Consider the following 22,585-nt stretch of genomic DNA (forward strand, 5'->3'; position numbering starts at 1 on the left):
TCTTCTTGTTGTTCATCATTTTCCACTTGTTGTTCTTCATGCTCCTGAATTTGCGGTTCATTTTCTTGTATTGGTGGTATGTTTTCCTATTGCTCTTCAAACCTGTCAATAACCTTCTTGACCTCCAACTCACCTACAGTCCTCTTGAACATTTCTGACTCATTAAATATAACATCCCTGCTTCTAATAATTTTACGTTTGACTAGATCCCATAGACGATAACCAAAATCTTCATCCGCATATCCCAAAAAAATGCATTTCATATATTTATCATCTAGCTTAGTTCTATTTTCTTTGGGAATATGTACAAATGCTTCACATCCAAAGATTTTCAAGTGAGAATAATTCAAATTCTTACCAGTCCAAAATTCTTCAGGGATACTGCCATCCAAGGCTGTATTTGGAGATCTATTTATGAGGTAGAAAGCAGTCCTGACTACTTAAGCCCAAAAATTCTTCTCCAAACCGGAATTGGACAACATACTTCACACCTTTTCCATAATGGTGCGATTCATACTTTCTGCGACAACATTCTGTTGAGGAGTACGAGGCACAGTCTTCTCATGCTTTATGCTCAACCTGTTACAGTATTCCTTAAATGCATTCGAGCAATATTCTACACCATTATCTATTCTTAAACACTTGAACAATTTGTTAGTCTCTCTTTCAACAAGAACATGAAATTTTTGAAATATTCCAAACACTTCATTTTTACTTTTCATAGGATATGCCCAAACTTTCCTGGATGCATCATCTATAAATGTTACAAAATATGTTGCTCCTCCTAATGATTTGATGTTAACATGCCCAAACACATCTGAGTGTACCAATTCTAACACATTTTTCTTTCTGTCACGGCCACCTCTAAGGAATGAAACCCTTCTTTGTCTACCATATATACAATGCTCACAAAGATCAAGATTGTAGGATTTCAAACCTGGCAATAAATTTTTACCAATAAGGATTTTTAAGCCCTTCTCGCTGATGTGACCCAAACTCTTATGCCACAGATCTGTTGAATTTCCTTCTTTTGTGATAGCAGCCAAATCTGATTTTTCTATCAGTGTCTTCAATGTGTATAATTTTCATGTCTTGGGTCCTTTGGCCATGATCGATGCTCCTTTGCTAATTTTCTAGCCTCCTTTTCCAAATCTTGCGGAATAGCCTTCATCATCCAATCGTCCCATAGGGATTAAACTCATGCGCATTTCTGGTACATGCCTGACCTGTTTCAACAATATATCTTGTCCATATTTCATCTTGATCTGCACATCTCCCACTCCAACAATACTGCAAAAATGATTATTCCCCAAATGCACTCTACCATAATCACCAGGATTATATGAAACAAAACTATCTTTGCATGGGGTTACATGTGAGATGCCCCAGAGTCAAGGATCCAATCAAAGTTACTACTAGATGTATATACACATACTTCCTCTACTGAAACAATAAACAACACATCACCATTTGTGGCTACAGCAGTAGTCTCGCCTTCATTTGTGCTGGATGACTTGTGATTTGTACTAGACGATCTTTGATCCTTTTGTCCTTTCTTCCAGAATCGACATTCTTTATTCATGTGACTGGGTTTGCCACAATGAAAGTAGATGATCTTGCCTCTCCTTGTTTTTGATCGACCTCTCAATCTTGATCACCCTTGCCGGCTGTTATCTCAAAATCAGACCCTGGAAGGCTGCAGACCAGGAAGACTTCAAGTAACTGTTTCAGACCAATCTTTTAGCTAAGGCTTAGCCTCCTTAGCCTGAGAGGGCTCTCTCAAAGGGTTTAAGATTTGTGATTGTGATTGAGATGGCTAACTCTTTTATGAAACAAATAGGAATGAGGCTGGTAAAATCTAAATTAACAAGCATCCATTGGGCTCATGGAGTCATATGTCATTTAGCATCAACAGTGAATTGGCTTTGCAATGAAATCAAGGCATTCAGACTTCAATATATATAAAGTACAACAGACACAAAAGGGACAGTATATGAGTACATGAAAGAAATTAGAACACAACATGTGATTTCCAAGTAATCAAGTACTCATCAAACTGTAAACAACATGAAAGACAACAAGAGGAATTCATACATTGAAGTCACTATGATTCTTGAGCAGCAAAAACCATTACTGTATTACCAAAAGAACAGAGTCTTTACATAAGCTTCACAACAGGGCTTTTTTACATAAACTTCCAACCCTTATTACATTTCCCTTTCTCCTATATATAGAGTTCCTCCTACCTGACTGAGATTCCTCCTTAAACATTAAGGGAACTCGAAAACTACTTCTAATGACACCTGTTTGACATATAACTGCCTATTAAATGTAACAAACTTCAACTAGACTTTCTAGAGATCTAAATCAAGTAGGACTCTAATTCCATATTATGCTTTGACTTATGATCATTCTCACTCCTTGACATCTGGTCCCCTTCTAGTTTGGCTGTGATGGATGTTCAAGGCTCCATGTTGGTCTTCAATGTCACATGTTTTCCATTTCCCTGAAACATAGGAAACTACCCCTATTTACCGGTCTTTGGTTTGCCTCAAAATGTTCGAATCCAAAGAAGCATGTCCTTTATCCTTTAATTATCCAAAATAGAACAGATTGCCATGTCCTTGATGTGCTATCCACCGTTTTCATGTGTAAAGGCAAAAGTTCTTGCAAACTGTTTGACATATCCTGAACTATGGTAAATGTGCTCACTTTATGACAAAAAATCTAAAGTTGGATTCGAATACATATTTTCTCCACTTGTCTTGACCTGGTTGAATCTTGATAGCTTCAGATGATGCCTTGTATACCTTGTACATATTCCACTTTCAAAATTCCCGCTCATATTCAAAACCGGTTGAATGAGATTAGATTGTGTAGCTTCAACAGTTTCGTAGCGCGCTACAAAATTGCTGAGCGTTAGTCACCATCTTCAGCAGTTGCAACCTCACTATTTTTTCTCCTTGTAAAAAGGTTGAAATTGTTCTCTATTCCAAGGTATTGAATCAAAGTTACATTTTGAAGGTGCATAGGAACGCTGAAAGATCATCGAACAAAACATTACCATTGTCCATAACACAGTCTTGTAATATGTCTAATATATTATGTTGTATCTTCAATGGTCCCTGGTCCTCATCTACTTCCTTGGATTTGGAATTATCTCCATTTTAAGAGCATTAGTTTCCACAAGCCTCTTAATCACCTTCAAGTTCACCCATAAATTATTGGTATTGAAGATTTTGAACTTTTCAATCAAACCAAGCAAACGATTTCTCTCTAACACCTCGGCTATGAGTTTTGTTGTCGCTATAGTGATCAATGGTGTAGTAGGAGCACCTTTCCAAACAACACAATTGCCACAAACCAAAGCGATGCATGCAGTCCACCCCAGTACAACACATGAAAAGTTGAATGCAGTAATTACTCCGACTATGCCAAGAGGATTCTAAACCTCCATCATCATATGATTGGGCGATTCTGAAGATATGATGGAGCCATTCAACTGTCGACTTAAGCCAACTGCATAATCACACATGTCAATAAATTCTTGAACCTCTTCTATCCCTGAGTAGGACGGTGATCCTCGTGACAAAAGTCACGAGGAGCTCCAAGCTTAATTCCATACTTCATACTGACTGTATGCTTAACACCCATGAAGTTGTAATTCCAATGACCTTTATCTGGTACCATGTAAAATCCCAGGTAACGGTCACTGAGAAGCATTTGTACTTTCTCATAATGAGTAGGCAGATAACCATGTGGATTGCTTCCAGTGTCTTTGTTGAGCCGCCCCCATTCATAACCTGTTGGAGTAAGCTTATATGCAGTTAAGGAGTAGGAGCCGGGAGTGAAACTGCATGTAGGAATGATACATTTCTCTCCATCCCACTGCTTATTATTCTCCAAGATTCGAGCATGGCATGTTAAGTCCTGAGGTGATAATTGAGGAAGCTCGTTGGGTTGTGTATGCATCCATCCCAAAGGCTCTAAATCATTCAAAAATTCGTGCTCCAGCAAAGCCAAAGGCAAATGAACTTGCTAATGTGTTCCCCATTGTGGAGGCATAGCTATACATCGAATTTTATTCACCTGTGGATTGTCGAGAAGGCTTATACCATAAATATACCCCGAAATCTGAGTCCTAGGGTCAGCTATGCAAATGAATTTTTTCAATATGTTCTTTGGCATAATGTATGTATAGCCAGTTTCCTTGATATCATCAGAGTTAACATATATATGATTGACTCGGAGATAGAGACTTGTGGCAGATATTGCCCTTACATGCCAATCCGTTTTAGAACCAAAAGCAGCCTGCTCAAATAGACTAGTTGTGGTGACAATCAACTTATCACCGTGCACATTTGTAGTCCTCGTGGTAACTGCAGTGAGCTGGCTTGCTTCCTTTGCCTGCTTTTCAATTTTAGCAATATGTTGCCTTTCTCTACGAGGATTTTTCCCATCTCCAACTATCGCATGCCCAATCCACCACAGATGCAGGTGAAAATGACCTTGAACTCGCCAGTATGCTCCTCTGGAACCTGTGCAATCTCTAGAAGCTGAACTCGGCCTTCATAAGAGATAAGCATACCACCTTTTACATGCTGTGAGAGTAGTTCATCAAGCTTCTCACTGTTCAAAAGAGCAGGGAAAACAACTCCGTGACCAGGTGGAAAATTCATAATGGCATTCTCAATAAGATAAACCAGGTGGCACAGTTGATTCTCTTGAGACGTTGTATTCTGTTTTCCAGGCTTCATCAAAAGAACAGTTCTCCCATTTGTATAACTGAATCTTTTAATTGATGCCAGTGAGCAACTTTCCATTAAATACATGCAGATTGTAAACAGAACCCTTTGTCTCCTTCTCAGCAACAACTGCAAACATGTGCCAGTACCAAGACACCTAACGACCTAAAACACAACGGATTCTAATAAGTATGACAGCTGGGTGAGATTTGCTATGGATCAGCACAAAATCACCTAGACCAGGTTTCTGCGCTACGAAATCACCTGAAAAACTGACTTATGCGCTACGAAAACACCTAAAACTGACTTATGCGCTACGAAAACACCTAAAGAACTTTGTAGCACATAATAACCTTTGAACAAAGCTGACACATGGAAATAGTGTGAATTATGAGACCAGTGGTGAATGAGAATGCATAGTGGACTCCTAAGACTCAGACTCTAAGGCAAACAAAAACTCAAACCTAGACTAGCACCGAATCTTTACCATGAAACTAATGTGAGCAGTTTTGGAAATAGAATTCTTAAGTGATAACAATGGCTCCACTTGGGATAGTGTGCTCCTGTAGTACACTAAGAACTCGCAGGTCTAGTGCTTTATCCTTTTATGATAAACGGAAATTTTCTTGACAAGCATCCCATTCAAGCTTCTGGGGCCTTCACCTCGGGCTTGAGCTTGATGATTACTGTAGGAGAGAGACGTCTATATCTACTAAAAAAAATGCTCAGTCAACCTTGAGCTTATTTGCATTTTCCTACCTACCTACCCTATTAATTCAAACTTCTTTTAGCTCAATCAATGTGAAATTTCCAATGTAGCCAATCATTTGTCTTATCTGATATTTGAGTTTTTTAACTGCATCGGAGCTCAGAGCCACTATGATATTGTGATGACCACTGCCACTGAAATTGCCTCTGATCTTCATAGAAAAAATGAAACACTGGAGAGTAAAACTCTTCCATGTATTTAGCTATAGGATCCCAGAATGCATGATCAGCTTGATGGTTCTCGTAACTTTCTGGTTGTGCAAACTGATCTTCAATAGCATTGTACTCTTCCTCAATCATGAAAGAGAAAGGAAGCAACACCCTCTCCTTGTGTTCTGACATAGAAACCTTTTGAAAAGAATGATCATAACCATGAAGACTATATGATTGAATTTGATCTTGTATACCTTCAATGTCTTTCTCAATGTCCTCAGCAACTTCATCCAAAAATTTCATCTTATCCTCTGTCTTGCAGTTAAATGATTTTACATAATAAGACAAGGACAAAGAAAAATTTTCATCTATTTCTTCATTTATATGATGATCATTCCATTGTTTGAAACCTTGAATTGAAGGAGAGTTTGCCACCACCTCTGATCTATCTATCCATTCCTCCAAAAACATAAACCAAAAGTCTTCAAATGACTTAATGGATTTGGCAGGAAAACTTTCAATCCACCGTTTACATTTCCCTTGAAATGAATCATAGAACAACATAATGCAAACATCCTCATGTTTAACTCTAAGAAGCTTGATAAAATCATAGAAATCTGATATATGCTTCAAAGTTAAACTCAAATCTTCTCCGTTGAATTTTGGACCATTCCTTAGAAAATATGCATCCTTGGGAAAATGATTTGGGAAACCATGAATTCCTGAAAAATTTATGCATGCATACCTTGAAATAAGAATGGCAACATCTGGGTCCTTCATAACTCCAGTGGAATCACCATGAATCTATGAATTTCGAATTCTTCAACAATGGAGTCGCCAAGGTAGATTTGCAGCCTTGAAAAGTCTTCTGAGCTTCTGCTACCTTCAGAAGTTCAGCCTCTTGATTTCGGGAATGATTAATCTTCAGACTCCCGGCAGACGCACCAAAATGTTATCTCAAAATCAGACCCTGGAAGGCTGTAGACTAGGAAGACTTCAAGTAACTGTTTCAGACCAATCTTTTAGCTAAGGCTTAGCCTCCTTAGCTCGAGAGGGCTCTCTCAAAGGGTTTAAGATTTGTGATTATGATTGAGATGGATAACTCTTTTATGAAACAAATAGGAATGAGGCTGGTAAAATCTAAATTAACAAGCATCCATTGGGCTCATGGAGTCATATGTCATTTAGCATCAACAGTGAATTGGCTTTGCAATGAAATCAAGGCATTCAGACTTCAATATATATAAAGTACAACATACACAAAAGGGACAATATATGAGTACATGAAAGAAATTAGAAAACAACATGTGATTTCCAAGTGATCAAGTACTCATCAAACTGTAAACAACATGGAAGACAACAAGAGGAATTCATACATTGAAGTCACTATGATTCTTGAGCAGCAAAAACCATTACTGTATTACCAAAAGAACATAGTCTTTACATAAGCTTCACAACAGGGCTTTTTTACATAAAATTCCAACCCTTATTACATTTCCCTTTCTCCTATATATAGAGTTCATCCTACCTGGCTGAGATTCCTCCTTAAACATTAAGGGAACTCGAAAACTACTTCTAATGACACCTATTTAACTTTTAACTGCCTATTAAATGTAACAAACTTCAACTAGACTTTCTAGAGATCTAAATCAAGTAGGACTCTAATTCCATATTATGCTTTGATTTACAATCATTCTCGTTCCTTGACATCTGGTCCCCTTCTAGTTTGGCTGTGATGGATGTTCAAGGCTCCATGTTGGTCTTCAATGTCACATGTTTTCCATTGCCCTGAAACATAGGAAACTACCCCTGTTTACCGGTCTTTGGTTTGCCTCAAAATGTTCGAATCCAAAGAAGGATGTCCTTTATCCTTTAATTATCCAAAATAGAGCAGGTTGCCACGTCCTTGATGTGCTGTCCACCGTTTTCATGTGTGAAGGTAAAAGTTCTTGCAAACTGTTTGACATATCCTGAACTGTGGTAAATTTGCTCACTTTATGACAAAAAATCTAAAGTTGGATTCGAATACATATTTTCTCCACTTGTCTTGACCTGGTTGAATCTTGATAGCTTCAGATGATGCCTTGTATACCTTGTAGATATTCCCCTTTCAAAATTCCCGCTCATATTCAAAACCGGTTGATTGAGATTAGATTGTGTAGCTTCAGCAGTTTTGTAGCGCGCTACGAAACTGCTGAGCGTTAGTCACCATCTTCAGCAGTTGCAACCTCGCTATTTTTTCTCCCTGTAAAAAGGTTGAAATTGTTCTCTGTTCCAAGGTATTGAATCAAAGTTACATTTTGAAGGTGCATAGGAGCGCTGAGAGATCAGCGAACAAAACATTACCATTGTCCATAACACAGTCTTGTAATATGTCTAATATATTCTGCTGTATCTTTAATGGTCCCTGGTCCTCATCTACTTCCTTTGGATTTGGAATTATCTCCATTTTAAGAGCATTAGCCTCCACAAGCCTCTTAATCGCCTTCAAGTTCACCCATAAATTATTGGTATTGAAGATTTTGAACTTTTCAATCGAACCAGGCAAACGATTTCTCTCTAACACCTCGGCTATGAGTTTTGTTGTCGCTATAGTGATCAATGGTGTAGTAGGAGCACCTTTCCAAACAACACAATTGCCACAAACCAAAGCGATGCATGCAGTCCACCCAAGTACAACACATGGAAAGTTGAATGCAGTAATTACTCCGACTATGCCAAGAGGATTCTAAACCTCCATCATCATATGATTGGGCCATTCTGAAGGTATGATGGAGCCATTCAACTGTCGACTTAAGCCAACCGCATAATCACACATGTCAATAAATTCTTGAACCTCTTCTATCCCTGAGTAGGATGGTGATCCTCGTGAAAAAAGTCACGAGGAGCTCCAAGCTTAATTCCATACTTCATACTGACTATATGCTTAACACCCATGAAGTTGTAATTCCAATGACCTTTATCTGTACTTTCTCATAATGAGTAGGCAGATAACCATGTGGATTGCTTCCAGTGTCTTTGTTGAGCCGCCCCCATTCATAACCTGTTGGAGTAAGCTTATATGCAGTTAAGGAGTAGGAGCTGGGAGTGAAACTGCATGTAGGAATGATACATTTCTCTCCATCCCACTGCTTATTATTCTCCAAGATTCGAGCATGGCATGTTAAGTCCTGAGGTGATAATTGAGGAAGCTCGTTGGGTTGTGTGTGCATCCATCCCAAAGGCTCTAAATCATTCAAAAATTCGTGCTCCGGCAAAGCCAAAGGCAAATGAACTTGCTGATGCGTTCCCCATTGTGGAGGCATATCTATACAGCGAATTTTCTTCACCTGTGGATTGTCGGGAAGGCTTATACCATAAATATACCCCGAAATCTGAGTCCTAGGGTCAGCTATGCAAATGAATTTTTTCAATATGTTCTTTGGCATAATGTATGTATAGCCAGTTTCCTTGATATCATCAGAGTTAACATATATATGATTGACTCGGAGATAGAGACTTGTGGCAGCTATTGCCCTTACACGCCAATCCGTTTTAGAACCAAAAGCAGCCTGCTCAAATAGACTAGTTGTGGTGACAATCAACTTATCACCATGCACATTTGTAGTCCTCATGGTAACTGCAGTGAGTTGGCTTGCTTCCTTTGCCTGCTTTTCAATTTTAGCAATCTGTTGCCTTTCTCTACGAGGATTTTTCCCATCTCCAACTATCGCCTGCCCAATCCACCATAGATGCAGGTGAAAATGACCTTGAACTCACCAGTATGCTCCTCTGGAACCTGTGCAATCTCTAGAAGCTGAACTCGGCCTTCATAAGAGATAAGCGTACCACCTTTTACATCCTGTGAGAGTAATTCATCAAGCTTCTCACTATTCAAAAGAGCAGGGAAAACATCTCTGTGACCAGGTGGCAAATTCATAATGGCATTCTCAATAAGATAAACCAGGTGGCACAGTTGATTCTCTTGAGACGTTGTATTTTGTTTTCCATGCTTCATCAAAAGAACGGTTCTCCCATTTGTATAACTGAATCTTTTAATTGGTGCCAGTGAGCAACTTTCCATTAAATACATGCAGATTGTAAACAGAACCCTTTGTCTCCTTCTAAGTAACAAGTGCAAACATGTGCCAGTACCAAGACACCTAACGATCTAAAACACAACGGATTTTGATAAGTATGACAGGTGGGTGATATTTGCTATGGATCAGCACCAAATCACCTAGATCGGGTTTTTTCTCTATGAAATCACCTGAAAAACTGACTTATGCGCTATGAAAACACCTAAAAATGACTTATGCGCTACGAAAACACCTAAAGAGCTTTGTAGCACATAATAACCTTTGAACAAAGCTGACACATGGAAATAGTGTGAATTATGAGACCAGTGGTGAATGAGAATGCATAGTGGACTCCTAAGACTCAGACTCTAAGGCAAACAAAAACTCAAACCTATACTAGCACCGAATCTTTACCATGAAACTAATGTGAGCAGTTTTGGAATTAGAATTCTTAAGTGATAACACCGGCCTCGATCCATTCTCCTATGACGATCAGTTAGAGCTAGAGCTTCTCCTCCCTAGTTTTCCGCAATTGACTTGCATCGCAGTTCCTCATTCATTAAACTGCTGTTGACATCATCAAACTTCAAGGTCCCTGCAGTTGTTGAAGTGCTCATAGCTACAATTAAATTTTCCCAGCTGTCTGGCATAGAACACATTAGAAAAATAGCTCTAATTTCATCATCTAAAATGATTTTAACAGAGGCAAGTTGATTAGTAATAATATTGAATGCATTCAATTGTTCAACAACTGAAGCACCCTCCTTCATTTTGAGATTATAAAGCTTCTTCATCAAGAACACTTTGTTTGATGCCGTGTTCTTGTCATATAGATCATGGAGCTTCTTCCATAATCCTTCAGCTGTCTTTTCTTCGGACACATTGAAATACACATTCTTTGCTAGATATTGGCGGATTGTTGCAATCGCCTTTCTATCTAGCTTATTCCATTCTTCATTTGTCATCGATGAGGGTTTCTTTGTTGTGCCCTCAATCGGCAAATACTGATCCTTCAAAATTAGTATATCCTCCATCTGTGATTTCCATAGGGCAAAATTAGCCCCGCTCAACTTCTCCATATCTGTAACTGTTGTCTCCATTTTCAATATATTGATGCCCAAAAACAAAAACTCCACTTAAAAATAAAACTTTAATTATTACTCTTTAAAATTTAGTAATAATGACCTTCCTCCTTTTAAAATACCCTTTTCAAAATTCCTGCTCCTTTTTAAAATATACTTTTCAAAATTCCAACATATAATTATATAAATATAAAAAATATATATAATGTTTTAACCTTTTCACATTTCACACATATGTATGTTGGTTTGTATACGTGAAAGCTTGATAAAAAAAATTTACGAACTCCACGTAAATCACTTACGCACTCCACATTTTAGGCTTCATGGCACGTTTCACCATATGCCCACGACCTTTTTATTTCTTGCAACAACTGTCTTAACGTTCCTCAGCTAGTTCCTCAGCTATTTCCTAAACAGATCCTTTTCCTAGACTCTCTTCTTTGCAGCGATTTCCGATTTCCTGGACAGATCCTTCAACAGCTTCATTTTAATGAACGCTGCTAGAGTAAGGTGATGGCACTAAGTGGCTTGCACAGTGGATATTCGACCCTAGCTCTGATACATCCCCGATATGAATAGTCAGACTAGACTATGCCAGATGAGGAGCATTAAACACTAATTTACTCTTTCATCATATGCATTTTCACACACTTTGGTTGATTTCTTGATAAAATATGTTTTGGTTTTAAGCAAAGAAAAATAATTTCATCTACCTTTGTTTTTCAAATTACATTTCAATACAATAATGAAGGTGGCAAGGTTTGTGACATATTAATTCTCTCCTTGTATTTTCCTGTCCAAAAAAGAAATATATTGTTTTGTATATTACGACATGACTCTGTCATGGGATGCCCATTAATATGGCAGATGGTTTGAAGAGGAGATTTGAATTCAATATCAAAGGCTATATTTATATTTTACTTACCAAGATATCTCCAACATTTTGTCATTTGGTTGTGTTAGGGTCCTATAATTTATAGGATCTCAAGGTGATTGAGTATTTCACAGTTTTCAGATTTCAAATTCTTCATAGATTTCAATATTCAATTTATTTCACAAAAAAAGAGAAAAGAAAAGAAGTAAAAAGAGGGTATGTAAAAAAAGGAGAAAAAGAACAAAAGAGAAAAAAATGAGAAGAAAAAGAAAACCCAAAATGCTGTTCAAATCATACAGTCTTAGCATGATTGAACACATTTCAATTTTTGTTGATAGGGTAGAAAATAAAGATCTACCAAACAATTTAAGCTTGGAAAATTAGGAGTTAGGTAGAAAGGGAATTGATTCAACTATTCAATCTAGACCAATGGGAGAAATAGGTGATAGATTAGGTTAGGAATAAAAAGAAAAAGTGAAAGGGTCTATAGGTCCAAATGCACCCTGCAAATGCAAAAAGAAATAAAAAAGGTTAGATTAGAAAAATAAAGATAGGTAGGCTAAGCAGAGTTGCAAAGGGAAAAAGACATGAAAAATTCTTTTAAGGTTTGATGACATATCTCAATGTTTTTTCCTAATGTCGAGAAAAGAAATTAAAAAGGGGAATGGGTCTTATGTTATTTTCCCTAACCTTATTCCATACCCCTATATTCAATATTCCGCACCTTATTAATTCTCCTACCCCACCACTCATGTACCCATCGCATCAAACATAACCCAACCCTCACCTCTCATCAAATCTCCGCACCCACCATCTAATCTGACGACCCATATCACTTTCCAGCCCCCCCTCACCCTCTGAAAGTTAATGCTGAGGGGAGGGGGGTCTGAAATCAGTGGTTTCAAACCACTGACATGTCACACTCTAGGGATTTAACACCCCCCTCGCTCATTCTGCTTACTGCTCCCAGGTCCCCCCGAAAAGTGGTTTCTGCCTTCTCTAAACCACTTCCCCCATTCTAACCGTTTACGACTCCCGCCACCTCACGAAGCCATTATGTCCCATCAGCCTATCACCTAAATTCTCACGCTCTACCATTGCACATTCAATTGGCTGGACCATTAGCCAATGGACCCGTGCCACTTCAGGCCAATCCAACGGGAACATCGCAAAAATAAAAATTACACCATTTCACGCAATTTACAAATTTTAACGTGCCCTATCTACTTACAGGTGTAATTCACAAATCATCCAGTTATACACAGAGAAAGTAGTGAGCACACTAAAACAACCACAAAGTAGCAGAAAACTCAATTTTTCTGCAATTGTCAAGAATTCCCCTTCTCGAATCCCACTTCTTTTTCATTCCCTTTCTCTCTCCCTCTCTGAATTCCCATTTCTTCTCATCCCTTTCTGTTGCAGTTCAACTGCAAATCCAACACAGTTCAGGTTTAAAGATTTTTTGCAGAAAAAAACCATGCTACCAAAGAAGAAAGAACTAGAGGTGTTTAATCCAATGGTGCACCCACCAGTGGATTTGGATCACATACCCCTTGTAGACAACGACTTCAAAATACATGAGACACTCTCAGAGTTTGATTTATTTGACATCTACAGCTGGTGGGAGGATAAATTTGTGGATGAAGTGGATGACATAGGGCTCTGGGACACTAATTTTCCCTTCTATATCTTTCCTAAAACCCATAGCTTCCCAAAACAACCTATGCTATAACCCACAAAAAAGGGCAGTGACGGCCCCAACAGGACACATATTGTTTACCATTGATGCCAAGCCTATTATGTAGATAATGCAGGCTCCTATCATTGAAGGAACCACTCCCTTTTCCCATGAGATTCTCAGTGAGATGTATCAGAGGCTAGACTTCACCAAGAGAGCCAAAAACTTAGAACTCTTTATGACTGAGAAAACCCCACTGCCAAGCAAGAATCCTCCTTATTCCTCCTTTGCTTTTCCTGATAGAACCAAACATATAGTTGCTTTTCTTTCTTATTTACTAGGCTATTATTCAGATCAGTGGCTTGATGAAGCTATTATAGGTTTCCTATCCATATTATCAACAAAGTCAAAGCCCTCTGTCCTATTCAATTTCAGTCAATTCCTAGCATATGCCATCCATGAGCAATTGAAAATTTCATCACAAAGGAAGTGTTTTAACACTCTTCAGTTCTGGTATATATGTTTGTTTATTTTCAGGCAGACATGTTCCCGTTTACAATGAGCAAGCTGAATGAAGAAGGTGAACCCCAATCTGTTATTTTCTAGACAACTTTAGTAATGAAGGATGAAAAGGATTTCAGCTACAAAACATTTGTAGAAATGTTTCTTCACCCAGCAATGAGCCTCCTCAGTGGGGCTATAGAACCTAGAATCAGTGAAGAAATTAAAAGGATCATGCAGTTGACAGATCAAGCAAGAACATCAGATTGGTACTTGTACCAAAATTATACTAAATTAAGAGTATATGGATGTGAGTTGGCCCCTTACAAATTGCCAAAGTTCCTCCCCATGAGGATCTTCGCACTTGAATATATCAGACAAATTATTAACACAGATGAAGTGCATTTTGTAGCAGCTAAGAAAAAGTCACAATTTAGGATCATATCCAAGATTGGTCCTTTCATTTGCCACAACAGAGCAGTAGGTGAGGAGGCAGACAAGAGATTGAAGGAAATGATATTCAATCACAGGTTTACATGGTCCTATGACCCATGGGGCATCATCTCCAAGAAAATGGCAGAGAAGAAGTCAACACCCTACATTCACACTCAAAGGCCTGAAATAGAAAAATATATGAACCAGATTGAGTGGATGCCTGATACAATGCAAGAGGCTGAGGAACTAGTAATTTCTTCTTCAAGTTCATAGACTTCAAGGCCACAAGAAAGGCAGAGAACATAAGACATATCAGACAAGGGTAAATAACAAGAAAAGGGAATAACAGGGAAAAGGCCAAGGGAAGATCAATCATCAGGGATTGATACTTCTATGAAGGAATTCAAAATAAAATTTAGAAAAGGGCCAGGATGCACAAGGACATAGGAAAAGAATCACCGCAACAAACAGTCATCAATCCTAGTGACATTCTAGATTCATCCCCAACTGGAGGTCAATTTCTTCCCACTACTCCAATTTCAGAAAGACATTAGTCTCTTCAAGTTTCCACATCTACAAATGTAACTGGAGAAAATGAGGAGACCGTCTTTGACACTTTCAGAGAGATTAAAATCAGGAATGAGATATTGAAAAAGAGCACTTATGCTCAATTTTGGAAACATAGTGCAACTACCCAAGGCAGAATCCTCTCAGCTTTTTGATTCTGAAAAAGGCAAAATGCATATGACATTCTTGGAAGCACAGACAACAAAGCCTAAAACTCCAATAGATTACAAACAAAATTCTTTTAAGTTTGATGCTAGAAGTGTTCATCCTATTGATCAATTGGAAATGCACAAGCAAACAGGTGAAATAATCTTATCTACTCTAACGAGTACTTCCATGAGTTTATTCAAAATGCAGGTGGCCTTGTCAAATGCTCAATCTTAGATAAAGATGGAAAATATTTCATCTCAATCAAAGGACAATAGAATTAAGTCTTTGGAAGACTTAGAAGTAACAATTGGGTATGATCCCTCAGATGTAAAAGCATTAGAAGAGATAATTAAGAAAAAATAAATGGATATAGCAACTCTGAAGAAGCAGCTCAAGATGCCTGTAATACATGATCCCTTGACCAAGGAGATAGAGGAAACATAGAGCCAAAAGGCTAACATGATGAAGTTGGAGTAGTCTCTTCAAATTAAACAAATGGAAGCAAAGATGGAGAAAAAAGTACAACAAAAAGAAAAGGCAACAAAATTGGCCAGCACCATTATGGAGGCTCTTCCTCTCACAACTCTTCCTACAACCACTCCAGCAGCTGCTGCTACAGTGATAGGAAGCAGTACATAACAACTAGCTAGATCCATGGAGGGCATGAATCTTCAGACTAAGGAGATCAAGAGACTAGAAACTCAAGTTAATGTGCTACAGGATCAAATAAAAAGGGACAAAAGTGCACATTCGATGGAGATGCAGAGGACGAAGAGCTTGATTGAAAAAAATGCAAAAATCTGAAAAAGAATCATCTATTGGAAACACTCTATGAAGAGAGAAGGAGATCATTTGGAATAACATCATCAATGCTATGAATGAAATTTGGGCCAACATCGAAATTATCTTTGAACAAAAGGAGTTAGTTGAAAAAGCTAAAGAAGCTATTTCAACTTCTAATCTAGAGTTGGGCGGCATGCCAAAAACAACCAACAGGATAATCAAATTTCTCAATTCAAGGAATAGGTATGAGTTGGCAGTAGCAGATAGAACATAAACTATTCTTGAGGTGAAAAAGGTGTTAACTAAGAAGAACTTGAATGTACAACTAGAAGAAAAATGTCAGAATTTGGAGTTGATAGTAAAGATGTTTTTTAACAAAATTGAGCCTTTAACACAGAAAGGTCTCCCTTCTCTGTTTGTTATTAATGAAAAAATCATGGCTAGAGAAGATTATGTCAATAAGCTCCAAGGCATAGGCAAAGATGCTGCAAATATCTTTGACATTAAAGGAAACATCACAGGAAAAGCATTGCTGGAAGCTATGAGCAATCAAATCTACATCCAACATGAACTTAAGCACATGTTCACAGTCAAACGTACTTTTGCGAGATACACTGAAGCTGATTAAATATACAGGAGGTTAATGAAGATCAAGATTCCAGATGAAGAAGCATGGAGTGACCTGTGTGATTATCAAGAGGAGAAAGACAAGGATGATTGAAGTGACAACGTAGATCTGAGTTAGCACCAGCCATGTCAGCAGAGCCACTACAACGAAATTAATTTCTCAGCAACAACATCCCTAAAAAGAGGACCAAATGTCCCAATTTTCTCATTGTGGCCACTTCGTGGTTACACTAGTCAATTTTATTTCAGTGTAGTTAATAACAAATTGCCAAGTGTATAAGGCAATCATTGTAGGTTTTTGTTAAATACTTCATGCATTGGAAGTATTAGGGTTTGGGCCCAAGTCTTTGAACTATCTTTTCTTTTTGGAGCATTGTAATTTTGAGCTAGAGCGTCAATAAAAATGACCGTTTGCAAGATACTTTAATTGTGTTAATCTGGTGATGTCTTCCTTTTTGTGATTGAATATATTGTTGTTTATTTATTGTGCATCATTAAGTATTATTGTAAAGAAGAAATTCTAAATTAAGATATGATGTTGGAGCACCTTATTTCTATCCATGTTTACAATCTAAATGTTTTCCTCTGATGTATAATTAAGAAATACTTAATTTCTATCATTACTGATATCATTATTTTGTCATCTTATTTTTCATTTTGCTTCGAGATCCAGTAAATATAGTTTGCTTTCCTTGCAAATGCTCTCGAAAATTGATATTACCAGCCAACCTTTGACTCCATAGCCCAATGGAAAGGATTCAAATATGACCTACCCCAACCAAACAAACAAACAACCAATAAATCAAGTAATAAACCTCTTTCACTATTATATCTAGCCTAACATATTAAAACAATGAAAATAGAGTCAAATCTCAAATATATACATAGAGAGCCCTCTTCGAGTCTAGGAGGGATAGATCCTAGACTCTTAAGTGGTTTGAAGTATCTTTTGTTATTTTGTATTTCCAATATTTAGAATCATAGAACAATAACATAGTGGCGACCATATTGGGGACCTATTGAAAATTTATCATTTCATTCGAATTTAGAGTACCCAGTCAAACGCCTTGTATGATAATATTATTCCTATGATTGGTCTCCTTTCTACTCTTGTGTATATTCAGTTTGTACATGTGTTAGATCTGAACACTGGCTCCTAAAATAATCTCTACTAGATCCCACCCAGATCCAAATCCTCCTACCATAGTGGACAATCCTGAAAAGATCTTAAGAAAAACCCCTAAAACTAAGAGTCAGACAAGCAACAAATTTCTTCACAGAGCCAACTCACTCCCTAAAAAATTTGTTACTTTTCAAGATATCCAGTTTGATTTACACTTTGAACAAGGCTTATTCAGGACTAAATCAAAGAATTGGAAAGATCATATTATCTTTGATCCATCAATCTTGCCAAAGAGCCCAGTGAGAGAACTTTCTTCACAAACCGAATCAGATCTTCAGCTCTTACAACATTTTGATACTCTAGAAGATCTAATGACATATCTCACCTCTGAAATCGATGATGCTTACATTAAACATTCAGTAGAATTAACTACTTTAAACCTAGCAGATTCTTCCCTCACATCTAAACTTGCACATATCATGGAAAAACAAGCATTTTTTCTAGTCAATTCGATAAAATATTTCAGGCTGTACATTTTACATTCTCATATCATTGCTTATGTGCCTAATGTAGTTGTCAAATATATTCTCACACAAAATGGACCCGATGGGAAGAGAGGCAAATGGATAGCTGTGATTTTGGAATATGATATAGAAATCAAGCCCACCAAGGTGATCAAAGGATATGGATTACCCAAATTGATCGCTGAATCAAATTTCAATGCATTAGATATTAACATGGTATTTGCTCTGGACGATCTTGAGGAACTAGCGACTCCAATAATAGATGAGGCATATATACATTCCCCCTGGTATGCAAACCTTTTATATGTTATGTTCAATTTAAATGCTCCTCTTGGATTATACAAAACAAAGGCTAGATTTCTTAAATTAAAAGCAGTCAAATTTTGCATTGTTGATAGTACATTATATTGGAAAGATGCTGGAGGTGTCTTACTCAGATGTTTGTTAAAAGATGATGTTGAAAAAGTTATGTAGGAATTCCATGAATGTGACTATGGAGGCCATCTTTATTGGAAAACAACTGCTAATAAAATCCTCATGGCTGGTTTCTATTGGCCTACACTTTCCCCAGACATCCATAAGATGGTAAATGCTTGTCATAAATGCCAAATCTTTGAAGGGAAGAGAAAATTACTATGTTTTCCCCTAAAACCCATCTCTGTTGAAAGTCCTTTCCAATAGTGGGGATTGGATTTCATTGGTGAAATTCATCCTCCATCCTCTGCCCAACACAAATGGATCCTAACAACCACATACTACTTCACCAAATGGATAGAAGCCATCCCTTCCAGAGCTGTTACTGATTATGTTATTATACAATTCCTTGAAACCAATATCCTTTCCAGATTTGGTTGTCCTAGGAAATTGATCACTGATAATGCTGCAACTTTCAAAGAAAAAAATATGATGGATTTCTGTCATAAGTACTATATTTATTTGGTGATTCAACACCTTAATACCCTCAAGGTAATGGGTTGGCCGAATCCTCCAATAAAAGTTTGGTAAAAATCATTAAGAAGATTCTTGAGGACAATAAAAATTCATGGCATAACAAATTGATTTATGATTTATGGGATGATAATATTGTTTACCATTGATGCCAAGTCTATTATGTAGATGATGCAGGATCCTATCATTAAAGGAACCACTCCCTTTTCCCATGAGATTCTCAGTGAGATGTATCAGAGGCCAGACTTCACCAAGAGAGCCAAAACCTTAGAACTCTTTATAACTGAGAAAACCCCACTACCAAACAATAATCCTCCTTATTCCTCTTCTACTTTTCCTGATAGAATCAGACATGTAATCATTGTTCTTTCTTATTTACTAGGCTATTATTCAAATCAATGGCTTGATGAAGCTATTGTAGGTTTCGTATCCATATTATCAATAGAATAAAATCTCTCCGTCCTATTCAATTTCAGTCAATTCCTAGCAGATTCCATCCATGAGCAATTTTCAAATTTCATCACAAAGGAAGTGTTTCAGTACTCTTCAGTTCTGGTATATATGTTTGTTTATTTTCAGGCAGACAAGTTCCCATTTATAATGAACAAGCTGAATGAAGAAGGTGAACCCCAATCTCTTATTTTCTGGACAACTTTAGTAATGAAGGATCAAAAGGATTTCAACTATAAAAAAATTGTAGAAATGTTTGATCACCCATCAATGAGCCTCCTCAGTGGAACTACAGAACCAAGAATCAGTGAAGAAATTAAAAGGATCGTGCAGTTGACAGATCAAGCAAGAACATGAGATTGGTACTTGTACCAAAAACTATACTAAATTAAGAGTATATGGATGTGAGTTGGCCCCTTACAAGCCGCCAAGTTCTTCCCCATGAGGATCTTCGCACTTGAATATATCAGGAAAATGATTAACACATATGAAGTGCATTTTGTAGCAACTAAGAAAAAGTCACAATTTAGGATCAAATCCCAAATTGGTCCTTTCATTTGCAACAACAGAGCAGCAGGTGAGGAGGCAGACAAGATATTGAAGGAAATGAAATTCAATCACTGTTTTACATGGTCCTATGACCCATGGGGCATCATCTCCAAGAAAAGGGCGGAGAAGAAGTCAACACCCTACATTCATACTCAAAGGCCTGAAATAGAAAAATATATGAGCCAGATTGAGTGGATGCCTAATACACTGCAAGAGGCTAAGGAGCGATAATTTATTCTTCAAGTGCACAGACTCCAAGGAAAAAGGAAAGGTAGAGAACATAAGACATATCAAACAAGGGTAAAGAACAAGAAAAGGGAACAACAGGGAAAACGCAAAGGGAAGATCAATCATCAGGGACTGATACTTCTACAAGGATAATTTTAGGGGCGAATGTTCGCCCTTTGGCGAAATTAAGGGGTTTTAAATTTTTAGTGGGCGAATATTTTGTATCATAGTACATTTTTACAAATCACCTCAAATAACCCACCTTATTTTAAAGGAGAGGGTAAAAAAGGTAAATTTAGCCCTTGAAATTAGGACTTACAACTTTCCATTTGCCCATTTTCAAGAATAGGTTTTATTTAAGTGAATCCATTCGCCCATTTTCAAGAATAGGTTTTATTTAAGTGAATCCTATGGGCCAAATACCATATTTATAAAAGAGGTATGGTAAATTAATAAAAATATAAATAAATGAGAGGTATGGTAAATAAATAAAACATTTTTTATATTTACTCCATAAGTCACCTTATATACATGTAAGGGTGTAAACAAATAAAAATATAAGTAAAGTGGAGGTATGGTAAATAAATAAAACGTCTTTTTATACTTACTCAAAATGTATGGTAAATAAATAAAAATATAAATAAACTAGACGTATCGTAAATAAATAAAACCTCTTTTTATATGTAGTCCATAAGCCTCATTCTATTTATGAAGGCTCAAGAAAGAGGTTTTATTTAAGTGAATCCTATGGGCCAAATACCATATTTGTAAAAGAGGTATGGTAAATTAATAAAAATATAAATAAACGAGAGGTATGGTAAACAAATAAAACATTTTTTATATTTACTCCATAAGTCACCTTATATTTACGAAACCTCAAAAAATGGGTTATATTTAGGTGAAACCTATGGCCAAAATACTATGGGACAAATACCATGGACTAGATTGTTATTAATACCATGCAAAAAACCATTATTAACCCTAATATTAGAATTAATAAAAATAAAAATGGCAAATGGTATTGACCCATGGTATTCACCTGGAATGTAGCCTATTTAAATGGGGGAATTAAACCAGCATGTAGCCTATGCTAAGATTCACTAGGACTTTACAAAGTTAGTGAAAGACTCGCCAAGATCTTACAAGATTTTATAATTGAGTAAAATATTCGCCATGCCTGGTGAGAGATTCGCCAAAAAATTATATATACATATTATATTATTGATAAAATCGCCTTCCATTTTTCCTATATACCATGGAGATTCGCCCATTTATTATATTTATAAATTTAAGGGGGGTTCTTAAAATTTTCCCTATACTTCTATAAATGAATTCAAACTAAAATTTAGAAAAAGGGCTAGGATGCACATGGACATAGGCAAAGAATCACCGCATCAAACAGTCATCAATCTTAGTGACATTCCGGATTCATTCCCAACTGGAAGTCAATCTCTTCTTGCCACTCCAATATAAGAAAGACAATAATCTCTTCAAGTTTCCACATCTACAAATGTAATTGGAGAAAAGGAGGAGACCGTATTTGACACTTTTAGGTAGATTAAAATCATGAATGAGATATTGAAAAATAGCACTTATGCTCAATTTTGGAAACATAGTGCAACTACCCAAGGCAGAATCCTCTCAGCTTTTTGATTATGACAAAGGAAAAAATTCATATGGCATTCTTGGAAGCACATACATCAGAGCCTAAAACTCCAGTAGATTACAAACAAATTTCTTTTGAGTTTGATGCCAAAAGTGTTCATCCTATTGATCAACAGGAAATGCACAAGAAAATAGGTGAAATGCTCTCATCTAATCTAACCAGTACTTCCATGAGTTTATTCAAAATGCAGGTGGTCTTGTCAAATGCTCAATCTCAGCTGAAGATGGAAAAGGTTTCATCTCAATCAAATGACAACAGAATTAAGTATTTGGAAGACTTAGTAGTAAGAATTGGGTATGATCCATCAGATGTCAAAGCAGTAGAAGATATAATTAAGAAAAAAGAAATGGATATAGCAGCTTAGAAGAAGCATCTCAAGATGCCTGCAACACATGATCCCTTGACCAAGGAGATACAGGAAACAGAGAGCCAAAAGGCTGAGATGATGAAATTAATAATGGATCAATCTCTTCAAATTAAACAAATGGAAGCAGAGATGGAGAAAATGGTACAAGAAAAAGAAAAGGCCACAAAATTGGCCAGCACCACTATGGAGGCTCTTCCTCTCACAACTCTTCCTACAACCACTCTAGCAACTACTACTACAGGGACAGGAAGCAATACAAAACAACTAGACAGATCCATAGAGGGCATGAATCTTCAGATTGAGGAGATC

At 37.1% G+C, this 22,585-nt stretch overlaps 2 pseudogenes; both read right to left on the reverse strand.

The window, feature by feature from the left end:
* Window positions 1-3,558: 3,558 nt before the first annotated feature.
* LOC149209502 (pre-mRNA-processing-splicing factor 8A pseudogene) lies at window positions 3,559-4,823 on the reverse strand (annotated as a pseudogene).
* A 3,684-nt stretch (window positions 4,824-8,507) lies between these two features.
* On the reverse strand, window positions 8,508-9,729 carry LOC149209503 (pre-mRNA-processing-splicing factor 8A pseudogene; annotated as a pseudogene).
* Window positions 9,730-22,585: the final 12,856 nt, after the last annotated feature.

Source organism: Pinus tabuliformis, chromosome 1_2 (genome assembly GCF_031772625.1).
Source record: "Pinus tabuliformis cultivar Carrire ecotype Pingquan chromosome 1_2, CPIR1, whole genome shotgun sequence".
NCBI classification, from domain to species: Eukaryota; Viridiplantae; Streptophyta; class Pinopsida; order Pinales; family Pinaceae; genus Pinus; species Pinus tabuliformis.